The sequence below is a fragment of the Solea senegalensis genome, linkage group LG18 (genome assembly GCF_019176455.1).
Source record: "Solea senegalensis isolate Sse05_10M linkage group LG18, IFAPA_SoseM_1, whole genome shotgun sequence".
NCBI lineage: Eukaryota > Metazoa > Chordata > Actinopteri > Pleuronectiformes > Soleidae > Solea > Solea senegalensis.
This window is the reverse complement of record NC_058041.1, coordinates 2,950,150-2,960,581: the sequence shown is the minus strand read 5'-3', so window position 1 is coordinate 2,960,581 and position 10,432 is coordinate 2,950,150. Positions and strand designations below refer to the sequence as shown.

At 43.9% G+C, this 10,432-nt stretch overlaps 1 protein-coding gene across 1 annotated transcript in view; it reads left to right on the top strand.

Annotated features, from left to right (window-relative positions):
- mrtfba (myocardin related transcription factor Ba) overlaps positions 1-9,513 on the top strand; it is a 32,116-nt gene extending 22,603 nt beyond the window's left edge. Inside the window, exon 18 of the transcript XR_006358243.1 lies at positions 9,498-9,513. The gene's annotated coding sequence lies outside the window, so the exon portion shown is untranslated. The remainder of the gene's footprint in view (positions 1-9,497) is intronic.
- Positions 9,514-10,432: the final 919 nt, after the last annotated feature.

Below are 10,432 nucleotides of genomic sequence, written 5' to 3'. Positions count from 1 at the left end.
GGCACACTGAGTTCTCACTGTACTAAATTACCCCCATTAAAAGATGAAACCATTGTTGCTGCAAAAGACTTGTTTTGCACAAATCAAGAGAAATTGGTACTTTGTGTAATGACATTCGACTCCGACCACAATGTAGACGCGAGTGAGAAAAAGTCAAAGAACTGACATCACAATATCATTATTAGGGGATGATGCTAATGTGAGATTATTGCAGATTTATATCATAAATTCTGGAGAGACAAGGGATTAAAGTATGGACGTAGTGTTTACCAAAAACATATCAATTGCACCGTCTTAAGGCAGATAATAATCTGGTTGCTTTACGTTCAGTGGGATGATACTAATTGTTTTCATGTTCAATGATCACACACCAGAATAGATCAGACATTGTATGATTCAGACTCCATCCATACAATGGTAGGCAGCACAACTTGGAATACAAGAAACTATAAATTATCTAAGTTTGTGACTTAGTCTGAATGTCTCCTTACTCGCTCGCTCTTTGAGTTGTTTTTCCCGTATGGTGCCCTGTGGCACTTTAGTGTGGTTTCTCTAGAGAGGCATAAATTTGGCTCTTCAAGGCTCTCTGAGAGTGGAATACCACTGTCTGCCTTTGCATGCTCAGACTGGGGGCTTCATGCTTGCACTGTGGTGGTTCTGTCTCTATATATCCAGTAGTGTGTGAGACAGGCTGGTGTCATCATGGCAGCAACATTTATGAACCAAGACACCAGAGCGACCAGTCAACTTTCTCTTGAAAGACAGACAGACAGACAGACAGACAGGCAGGTAAGGAGGCATTCCCCAGCCTGTGCGGAGACGGAGACATCTGCACGTTGTGTCAGATGTCTTATCGCAGAGGCCACACTTGAGTGGAGGCGATGTCAGGTGGCGGAGGTTGACTGAAGTGTCCTCAAACACAAACAGCAGCTAACAGATTTGCCGTGAGAGGCAGTCGTCTTTGAAGTTATCCAAAGTCACTGTAACCTCAGTGTTAGATTAACCATGTACAATTTCGATATGTCCTCAGTGTTGCTGCTATTCTAGAAAGCAGATTATTGCCCGTCTTTTGAAGTTGTTCAAAATTGTTGTGATGGATTCGTGTTACATTATGACCTCATGATTGTAGGAGATATATTACCAACATACCATCATACCAACAGCTGCTTAGGGTTGTTTACTATTCTGGCAACCTGATCAAATTGAATTCTTTCATTGCTTGCTGGCTTGAAACTGGGTTATGACGTTCATTTAGTGTCACATTTGCATATTAGAGTCATGAAGTGACACTACAGGTTATGTTAGTTGCTTGAGGTATTATTAATTTGTCATAACTGGGTGGTTATGTACCAACCTGTGGTATTACGTTGCTGGTAGGAACCTCACTTCAAAGCATTCCATCAGGTGACCTTGATATAATAAGTTCATGCCAATTATAAATTTTGCATACAAACTGGCACGCAACATCGACCTGATTTGCATATGAGTGACTAAACATCTTTTGGCACGAAGAATAGATTCATGAGAAGCCTGAAACCACTCCTATGTGTAAACAACAGCAAGCTGCCAGGTGATTCAGCTTCGGCCGAAAGTCAGAAAATTGTCAAAATGGTGCCTCTAATATTTCTTTCTTTCTTTCTTTTTTAATTACTTAACAGTAAAATATGGCCTGGTCAGAGAAATAACTTGTGTATAGTTAGTGACAGTAGTCTCTCAGTCTCGGGGCTGGTCCAGTCAATCAAGGAGAACCTTTGGAGTACTTCACTTTAAGAGCTCTGCAAAGAAGAAGAAACTCTCTGCTCGAGAGTTTACGCTGTAGGCGATAAAATGTCCAACAAGCTGCTTAAATTCTACCTGTTTTAGAATATTTGTTACACAGTCGGAGCATTATGTCTTTGAAATGGTGTTTATGGTGGTAATGCATTAGCTGTCTGTATCGGACTGCTGGTACTCGATGCTAATGCTAATGACGGCAATGGACAGGACGTTAGCCAAAGGAGAACATGGCTAACCGCAGAGTTATGTGTTTGGGTTCATAATCTGAGATTATCAACATATAGTCAAAGTGTCATGTTAAGTCCTTGTGTTGCTGCTCATAACGACTACAGTTTGAGTGTAGGTATGCTAGCCCCAGTCCACGGCACCTTTATATCTCAAGAGGTGCTGCTGTGTTAGCTTCCCCTCGCTGTAGCTTCATAATGAATGCACAGACTGGGTGATAACAGGCTAATTGAACGTCTCCCTAGATGTTGAATGTTTTCTTTTAAATATCAAATCCCCTTTCCATTAAGTGGGTCATAAATACGGTGGATCCCGTTTTTCCGAGTGTGATTGTTTGTTGTGTTTTCATAGCTTAACTCTCTACAGTGTTCATCTGTTGGTTCTTAGGTCAGAACCCACGGGTCCCCGGAGGCCCGTAATTGGCCCTGTTAGTGATGTTCTTGTTTGCTGGGCTCTTGTGGCTTCTCCAACACTCTCAGTCTATGGTAAGTCCTCATCCAGTCAGATGTGCTTACTTTGTAGAGGAGCCAATCACCAATTCATTCCCAAAGCCTCAGAGGTTCAAAAGCCAAGTGCATAATTGCCCCTTAAATCAATCTGCAAATTTGGTGGTATTCGAGCTGCAAACAGTTGGCCTGGAATCATTTATTCGCGAGGAATGGCTCTCCATGGTATGTAGTTAGAGTCACAGGAAAGTGCTGCAGTGTCCTGGAGAAAATTACATTTGACTCAGTGGAAGATGCATTAAATTATGGCCCTGTGGTTTACATATACTTTACATTAATCTTAGCACAATTCATGCCATTTGTTGAACCTTTATGGGTGTTATTGTGTTTTTGGTGGTTCTGATGGCGGTACAGGCCACACAGCAAGAACTCTGCAAGAACTCTGTATCACAGAGATTCCCCATAGACTTCTCCCCCCTCAATCCATCTTCATAAGCTTCAGTCAGCTGCTGCTGCTGTGTGTGTGTGAGACAGAGGCATAAGACGCAGACAGTGTGGTTGCTGCAGTATCACCTTAAAAGACAGACAGGACTCATCTTCCTGAGTCGCTCTACCTTAATAACAGCCTGTCCCCCCCACACACACACACACTGACGTATACAAACACACACTTTGATGCCTTGGGATTTTCGAGTCTTGTTTAATGCACACCGTGCTGCTCACTCCTCCTTTCTCTGTCTCTCTTTTGAGTTCTATCTCCTTCCTCCTTCTCTCTCTCTCTCTCTCTTCACTCACTCACTCACTCACTCACTCCTCCTCCTCCTCCTCTCCCTGCTGTATTTGCAGGCAGCTTTAGTGCCAGACACCCTGAGGCAGCGGTAGCGCCAGCGAGTCTTCCCACCTCTGTTTTTGTGGTGGGAGATGACATGTCAAAGCTTTGAAGGGCAGGGGAAGGGAGGGAGGAGGGGGAGGGAACGGGAAGAGAAGGAGGGAGCACATCACTCGGCGCAGAGGAAAAGCGAGGGACCCAGAGAGAATGTCATGTGGCCTGCAGTCAGACCAGATATTCTCTTTCTCTTTCTTGGACTGTCTATGTGGGCAGGCTGGAATGGCGACAGGAAGCAACCCCCCCTTCCCCTCCCTCTTCCCCTCATCCTCTCCTAGCCTCCTTCAGTGCTTCACTCACTCACTCTTCACAGCTCCCCCGCTTCACCACCCACTTTTCCTCTTCTCTATCCCACCTCCCACCTTCCACCCCTCTACTCATGCTTCTTCTTTTCCCCTGTTCCGAGCCCAGTTTCTGTTATGAGCCCTCTCCCTCTCCCTCTCCCTCTCCCCCTCCCCCTCCTTTCAGTTTGTCTCCTTTCACCCGCAGGCGTGCCCGTGCATCATAACTCATAAGGTGTTGAAGTTTGCCGAGGTGTGCTGAGGTGTGTTGAGGTGTGTTCAGGTGTAAACCGTGAGTGACTAGTAGACAAAACATGTTTGATTTTAGATCCAGAGTCGTTATTCATCCTCTCGTGTGAGAGAGGAAAGCACCGGTATTTTTCCAAAATGAAATTTTCATAATGAAATATTGCGGGTGTTGTTTACATGGAATATCATATGCAGGCTATTGTTGCCGAATTATGTCACACACACTATGCAAAGCAGTAGAAATGCACACAGTGCTTCGTATAGTACCTGTGAATTTGAGCCGAGTGTCAGGTGTTTATATTTCAACGGAATGGGTTAGGAATGCTGTGGTTGTGTACTAATTTGTGTATCAGAGCAATAGGATTAGTGCTGTGGCAGACAGGATGGGGCCACACAGAAATGATCACGTTTGAATATATGGTGTGTGTTTTAGCTTAGCCTTCGACACTGATATTCTTTCCCGGTGAAATAAATGGAAACGATGAAAGGGGAAAAAGGAAGCCGCCACTGGGTAATGAGACAGTTTCCACTGACTTTGATTTTGGGCCTTCAGATGGTACTTCAACTGTACCTGCCTGTTTTTATGTGGCGTGCTGCTGCTCACCTGTGTTCTTTCAAAGCAATCTCAACAAGTCACACAATATAAAACTCCCTCTAAAAATAGACCGGGGGCTTTTTAGATGGGTAGTTTTCAAAGTTGAGGCTAGAACATATGCCACTCGGTGCCACAACCCCCACACACACACACACACCCTTTTCTTTTTATCCCAAATTAGGGTATGAGCCAAGTCCTGCTCTAGGCATGGCCACGGATACATCCTTTCATTCTGTGTATTGTGTATGGTTCTAAAAAGCTCTCATAAATGTTATATTATTCTTCACTACTTACTCTGGAGTTTCCTAATTTATGGCTTGTTTGAACTGATTGCCTGACTTTTAAACAGTTTCAATTGCTTTCTTTCATTTTTATCATAAAAGGCACTGTGTAACCATTTGCAAAAGTGTGATTATCAAAGACACAAGTCGACCATCCAAAGCAGTTTAGAACCAGATGGTCTGACGGTCGGCCAGCGACAAAATATGACGCGTTCTGTGCCTCCATCAAATGATCTTCTGTAGTAGAAGGCGACAGTCGTCTGTGCTTGTCATTGAAAAAGACAAACCAGAAGACCTACTGTTGCTGTATGTGGCTGTCGTGCATCGTGTACTACGTTTCTCTGTCTTGTCTCGCTGTTGTAGTTGTGTTGACACCCAAAAGTATGGAGAAGCAGATGTACCTCGATGTGTGCGATTTGTTTGCTTCGTCAGTTCTATGTATTCTCTATGTATAAAAAAAAAGAGACACATTTCTTCTTGGTGAACAGCGAAACTCTCACATGCACAAGTTTAATCGAGGAGTCCGAGGAGAAAGTCGATATATTTGCTGTATACGTCTGACTCCGCCTCCGTAGGTGAGGTGGCGCTGTATGTCTATAAGGTAGAGAATCAGTTTCCTGTTGACCTTTATGTCACAGAAAAACAAACGGTGACACAAAGTAGACTGAGCAATTTTGGCGCACGCGCAGAACGCCAAGTCCGACTCCAGTCTGACTAAGCATATGCCTGCAGTAATCGGACTATGAATCGCATTATACAAGTATGTTAGTCCGACTAAGGCTATCTCGATTTCAGTCGGACTAATGTGTTTACATGACATTAAGAAAACTGAATTATTGTCTTAGTCCGACTAAAATCACGACTTTTAAAAACGTGCATGTAAACACACTGACTGAGTCAACATGTGAAATCGGCTGTAAAGTCAACAAGAGCCTGATGTCCAACACTCTATGGAGAAGTGTTTCCTCCTATCTTACTCCTTTTTTTAGACCAATAAAGATCAGCTGCATACAAATAGCCTGGAGATAAAAACAAAAAGAGTAAGCTGCCTTTTCTGGCTTACATGAGCTCACTCCTGTTTAGCCGCGCACGCTTTTTTTTTTTGTCCTCGTATGACACACTATTTGTGTTTGTATGGATGGTTTCACTGCAGGCCAGTTTGATATTTTGAGTCACTTATTCGCGTCAGAAAGGGAAGAGATTACAGGGTAGTGCAGCAAAAACACACTCTATTAGCAAGACAAGGTGTTATTATGCCTTGGTGTCAGGTGAGATGTCAGCGCAGCTCGACTGTGTCATGCTTACAATTGCTGGATCAGCAGGCTTACATTGTAACAAGTGAGTAATGCAAACACATTATCGCTATTAATCTTTATCAAGCTGGATGGAAAGTTGTGATTTTGCCAATTTGTACTTTGATTATTAAACAGTTTTCTTTCTTTTCTTTAAAAAAGAAAGAAAAATGTAAAGTATTCTGTGCAACATGACATCAAAATTGACAAAACATGACATTCTGCTTGTGTAACTTGTCATCACATTGCAACACTGTTATTTGGTTTTCAGGCACAAGCCACTGTTGGAGTGCCCTTTTTTTTCAGGTTTTCTTGAATTTTTAATGCGAACTCTTCCCGTTACAGTACAGTTGGTGTGTTAAAAGCATTAAGAAAATGCTCACGGCCGCAAATGTGAATGAGCACATAAATTTTACCAGCCTCTTTTTTTTCTTCTTTTTTTTTCTTCCTCCCCCCTCTGTCTTTCTTGTTGCGTCTAAATTTTCCATGCCTGGCCTCCCTACTGCTGAGAGTGCTGTTCCTCGAAGCCGCAGTGTATTTTGAAGCAAGGTCGGGCGAGAGCCAGAGGCTCCAAAATCAGGCACAAGACTCCCAGTGTTCCACTGTACGGCTTGCTCTTGGCACCGACTCCTGACCATAGAGGTCTCGCTCGCCACAGCCACTGTGTATGTGTGTGTGTGTGTGTGTGTGTGCGTGTGTTTGTGTGTGTGAACATATATAGCCCTCCCTCCCTAAGCCTATATAGAAATAGCTTTGGTTGATGATTTTATGGGCTCTCCCACATTGAAACAGTGCCTAGGTGTGAGTCAGTGAGGCATGAGCACTTTCTGTTGGAAGAATTTTCAGTTTTGTTCCGTCTCCGTCCCCGTCCCCTCCCCATCCACACTCCTCAGATACGCTCCCCAGTAGTAATGTATACATGTAACTGAAGTGGAAGTGGGTGCAGATGTACTGTGGAGTTTGACAAATATGAACACACAAGCAATTCAGGGGGAACTCTTCTAAATTGGTTCCATTCCCTGGCTGACAGTGGTGAGGTCATCCCCCCATAGAAAAAGAGACAGAGCTGGTGATTCTGACAGCACTCAAATTTCATACTTTCCCTGCTGCTGTCATTGCAGGAAATCATTCAGAATGTCATGCGTTCACCAGAGGACGATCCTGTCTTCAAGCGTAACCTGTTCTGAGAGCTGGATCTACAGCATTTAGGTAAAAATCACTAGTGTTGGGGGGACGAGGAGCGGACCACACATCCAAAACCTCACACTCGATTAACACATATGGATCTGACATTAATCCTGAATGTTCCTCTACGTATGTCAATGGAAAGCCATCCATCTGTCTTCGTCCTCAGACGGAATATCCACCCGGGGTCTGGAAGTCTAGGGCTCAATACACGCAAAACCACAGTGAATATAAATAAATGGCTGTATTTCTCTCCCTGCTTTTGTCTGGTCAGGACACTCCGCCGACAGCCTGCCAAGTTGTTCATCTACATTTGGGTTTGGCTGTTCCCCTCTCCCGACAGCTAAGCCCGCGCCAAACCACAGGAAAAGGAAGCACAAGGTCCTCTCAGAAGGAGCGTATGAAATATTGTCCCGAGTAGAGAAAATGGCCAGTGTGAAATGGCAACATTCAGTCCCTGAACTGTGACAAAAGGCCTTTGAAGGTAGCGCCCGGTGTTTGATCGTTTTTGTAGTTCATTTCTGCTTCGAAGAAATGTTTTGTGTTCCCTGGCAGAGAAAGTGTGCAGGACATGCTGGAGCAAACCCTTGACAATGGCACAGTCATTGTTTAGTGACACTCCTTTGGCATAGTTATGGTTTCCAACTACCTATAAAAACCATTTATGAGAACGAATGCCAACGCTATCACTACACTGCGTAATCCGCCCAGCAGAGGTTCTGCGAGCGCTATATAAAAAGCGTTATATAGCGTATATATATATACCACTTCAACTGGCTGGAACTTTTATGGTTTAGATCCACAACGCAGGGGAAGGGGAAAAGAACCTTTCTTACCATGTCTAAACTCTTAACTCCTCCAAAGTCTTGTTTGTGCTTTTCCCGGCTCATTGCTAGGAAACATTCGGAGCTAAGCGGCGTTTGGGAAAACACAGATTCGCGATCCTAAGATGAGAAGATTGATACCACTGTCCTGTGTGAGGGTGGGATCAATCTTCCATAAGCAAACAAGTTTATTTTCCAAATTGTCAAACAATTTCTTTAATTACTACTCTGTATCGCTGCAGTGGTTGTTAATTTATCACACAGTGTCAAGGATCAGCACAAACAAATGTCATAAATAAGATATAAACTGCCACTTGGGTATTCATGATACGGTACCTGCAGTGTGAATGCTTCACTGTCATATGTGGTGGCTAGTGGTCGTGGCGGTAAGGACCTCTTCCATTTCAATGTTTTTCCATCCCTGCACAGCACATGAATGCAGACACACACACACACACACACACACACACTGTATATAATACAAACCAATGTCACAAAAGTCAGACAGTAAAACAAACTAATTGCCTTCCACACACACACACACACACACGGATACAAACCAAACAAACAAGCTCCACGCACATCCTTCCGTCTTCCCGCCCCCTTGGCAATGCAAGTGCCTGGATATACAGTGCGTGCAGTGTTTGCTAGCGCGTGTGGTTGTGCGTCTCTTGTCTCTCCATGTCTCTACACAAGGACACACAAGTCCATCCATGTGCGCCCACGCGATGTACATGCGGGGACGCTATATGCACATATGTGAGGTGTGTCCACTGATTTAGCTCAAGAGTTCAATAATAACAAATATTACCATGAAACTTACTCTGAACTCTGGGAAGTAATATTTTTTGGGCATTTTGTTACAGAACTAATAATTGAGTTGAAAAATACTTTTAGAATGGCATATATTGTGGCCGTGTGTGTGTGTGTGTGTGTTACCTCTAGGACATTTTCTTGCATAAACATGTCCTCATGGAGGCCAAAACCTGGTCCTAATGAGGCAGAAACTACTCTGAGGAACTGGTTAAGTGTTTTAATTGTGGTTAGGGTCAGACATTAACCGGTTACGGTTAAGGTTAAGGATAAGTCATTTGTGAGACTGTGCAAATCAATGGAAAAACTACGCAAACCTGTGTGTGTGATCGCCCTTGCGTAGGTGTGTGTGAAGGCTTTGGGTTCCCATGTGATGTGTGTGTGTGCGCATAGAGGGCCATCTGGTCACCCCTTCCATGCCGTGATCCCTGTGAAGTGCTGTCAGCCTGGCCCGTTGCGGTCTCCCGTGGCGACTAGAGGCTTGCTGCACAGCACTTCCAGCCCAGGCTGCAGACCTCAGAAAAGGAAATTTGGGTCGCTCAAATGGAGGGGTTGCTCCTGAGCTATTTACAGAGCCCTCTACCGGTCCAGCGCCACCCACGATATTCCATATGGGAACCAGTGTGTGTGGTGCCTGCGGTGAGGTGTGTGTGTGTGAGAATACACGCACTTTTATGGGGAAATGCGCTTTTCTGTTCTTGCTTGCAGGCATTTTCTTTGGTGTGTCGCAGCAAACGAATGCAGGTGTATTTATTGTTATTATCATCATTATTATTATTATTATTATTAGCGTTGATGAGGCAATTGGGATCAAAGTGCTCACTCACACTTTCATTGTAACCCCTTTAATTAAAACCAATTGCAATAAATTAAATCACAACCTTTTACATGCATCAGCACAGTCATACGTTTGTATGAATGTGCCGCGGCACAATAAGCACATAAAACCACACACTCATTTTCCATGATATCATTAATCACTGTCAGATTTATGGATACTCTATCTAATAAGTGCATACCGAGGCTGAGATTGAGGCGATCCTTTTCAAACCTTGCCTGTATAAACATTTGGGGCGTCATGGTTGCTGATGAAGGAAATACGATGAGGATACAGAGAAGAGCGCAAGCCTCAGATTAATGAAAAACCTGCCTGTAGGAAACTTTGGTTCAAGTGAGATCATGGGCATTTTCTCTTCTGATGCCCATCAGTTGGTTTTGTGGTTTTCTGGTTGAGCTCTGCAGACTCGGGGAATAATGCTGAAACAGGACTTGGGTTCAATTTGCCAAGAGGCTGAGGATTTGATTTTATTCAGAGTATTTCGGTGATAGACCACATTACGCCTACTGCATTAAAAATCATGGCTCCTATTGAGAATTTGGAAAAGATTAACAATTTTTATAGCCCTATGGTAAGCTGTGGTGAGATGTGTGCCTCGTCTATGTTTGCTTGATGTATCTGAGAGAGGTAAGCAAGTAAACAAACTCTTAGCGCCCACAGGCTGATGACCGTCCGCCGCCACCCACGGGGAGACCTCCAGCATCTCTCAAAGTCGACCTATGTTGTGAATATTAGGTTAAG